The following is a 2,635-nucleotide window of genomic DNA, read 5'->3' on the forward strand; positions in this document are numbered from 1 at the left end:
ATTTAGGCTCCACCAGAACCCTAGAAGGAATATAACAGTAATATTGTCTTTATTTTACAAATGGAGTAACTAAAGCTCACAGAGGTTAGCAGCTTGCCCATGGCCACCCAGGTAAATACGTGATTGTACATGCCATGATTAAAAGAAGTAAGTCTGTCTCTTTTATCTTTGGGTTTCCAATGTCTAAGCACATACTGATTATATAAATTATTATAATGATCATATAAATTGTAGTGAATGGTGGAAGACTTGACTCTCTGACCTTAGAGAACACACTATCTCTATTCTACACTAACACTAACAGCCCTATTTTCTTAGTTATCACTTTTTTTTTTCTTTTTTTTGGCTGCTTTGGGTCTTTGTTGCTGTGTGTGGGCTTTCTCTAGTTGCGGTGAGCGGGGCCTACCCTTCATTGCGGTGCACGGGCTTCTTTACCTTACTTAGTTAGACTGAGTAAGGTAAAAAGAAAAGATTCAAATAAATGAAATCATAAATGGAAGAAAAGACATACAACTGATGCCATGGAAATTAAAAGGATCATAAAAGACTACTATGAACAATTATACACCAACTGGATAAACTAGAAGAAATTAGAACTCTGGCACACTGTTGGTAGGAATGCACAATTGTACAACTGCTATAGAAAACGGTATGAAAGTTCCTCAAAAAATTCGAAACAGAACTACCATATGATCCAGCAATCCCACTTCTGGGTATTTATCTAAGAGAATTGAAATCAGGATCTCAAAGATATTAGCACTTCTATGTTCACTGCAGCACTATTCACAATAGCAAAGATGTGGAAACAAATGTCCAATGACAGATAAATGGATAAAGAAAATGTGATATACACATTCAACAGAATATTGTTCCACCTTTAAAAAGAAAGAAATTCTTCAATATGCAATAAGATACATGAATCTTGAGGACATTATGCTAAGTGAAATAAGCCAGTCATAGAAAGACAAATACTGCATGATTCCACTGATATCAGGTATCTAAAATAGTCAAATTCATATAATCAAAGAGTAGAGTGGTGAGGGGTTGGGGGTGAGGGAAATGGGGAATTACAACAGGCAGAAAGTTTCCGTTAAGCAAGAGGAGTAAGTTCTAATTCACAGATTGTTGGGTGAATGGCTCCCGGATATCTGACTCACAGCAGGGAAGCCCTGAAAACAGAGTGGTAGGGCGCCCAGAAGTGTCTCAGGAGGACCCCTTCCCAGCCACAGAATGCCTGGTTGGAGACTGCTGACACAAACCAATGCCCAGGTACTGGCCTGAGGCACAGGCAGCCTGGCTGCTGCTCAGGGCTTCGGGAGGAGAAGAAACATCTGGCTTCTGCTTAGAAGTCTCCACAGCAAGAGCTGTACTTGCTAGGACAAGCACCTTTGCAAAGAAAATGTCCCATTTGTTAAGCAGTTGATCTCTGATAATAAAGCCCAGTTAGTAAGTAAACTGCATCCTCTGAAAGATGAACCATGGCCTTTATATCCTTGGGAACCAGGTTTCTCTAAAGTTGGCCTTATCACAATGAAGCTGGGCATGATGCCTTTATGGACCAAGGATGGTCAAAAGCATATGGTCACATTACTTCAGATACAAGACTGTCATACCCTAAAATATACTCCAAAGGAAAACCATAATGGGAAAATGGCAGCCCTAACTGTAGGAGGAAAAACTGTAACACATGTCTATAACTCTGCATCTCTATTGGAAATTTACTGAGAATTTGGATTGCTGCCAGTATGGAAAGTTAAAACCTTTCATGTAACAGACAACGCTGTCATTAAACCAGGCACTCTCCGTTACGCTGCTCATTTTCTCCCAGACAGTATATGAACGTCACAACAAAAACGATATTGGTAAAGGTTTTCAAGGCATCATGACAACATGGGGACTTAAAGGCCAGCCTCCTACTCATGGTCAAACAAAAATCCACAGGAGACCTAGAACAATTTCAACCCGTGATGTTGCCAGAGTCTGGCCTGGAACTAAAATGCCTGGACAAATGGGAAGCACAGATAGGACAGCATATGGACTGCAAGTATGGACACAGAGCACAATATAAGCTATGTAAATGGCTCCGTACTTGGACATAAAAATTGCTCAGAGATTCTAAACTGCCTGCATATAAGCATTCCTATTAAAATTCATTATTCCCTATATATTTTCCTAATGGAGAAGAAGAGGAACAACCGGACCATTTATATGATAAAAACTTGTAACAACACAGTATGTAACCCTATTACATTTGCCTAACCTCACTGGACATGACAGAACCTCACATGTTCTTTGAGTTTTGATGAGCCAGAACAATAAGATAGCCAGGATTTATATTCTCTTCTCAACCACAGCAATACCATAATTGTTATCTTTGTCAAAGGCATAAATATATCACTGGTTCTCCAACTGAATTTTGTTAGAAAAATTACTACTTAAACAAATTACTACTTAAAAAATTACTACTTAAACAAAAATTACTACTTAAGTAGACTGGATATGCCAAATTTAGATGGATTGGAAGTTTGCATATTAGCAAAATCTTTGTAATTTGAAGGATTTATTCTCTTTTACTGCATATTTCCCAAGTTGTCTTAAAGTGTTCATAAATATAACCTCTTTTATTTAAAAGAAA

The 2,635-nt window shown here is 38.2% G+C and overlaps 1 pseudogene across 1 annotated transcript; it reads left to right on the top strand.

Moving 5' to 3' along the window:
• The first annotated feature begins 1,230 nt into the window (after positions 1–1,230).
• On the top strand, positions 1,231–2,147 carry LOC308614964 (large ribosomal subunit protein uL3m-like; annotated as a pseudogene). Its single transcript has one exon. The product of its transcript is annotated as a large ribosomal subunit protein uL3m-like (transcript).
• Positions 2,148–2,635: the final 488 nt, after the last annotated feature.

This window comes from Mesoplodon bidens, assembly GCF_964165515.1.
Source record: "Mesoplodon bidens genome assembly, chromosome: 3".
Taxonomy (NCBI): domain Eukaryota; kingdom Metazoa; phylum Chordata; class Mammalia; order Artiodactyla; family Ziphiidae; genus Mesoplodon; species Mesoplodon bidens.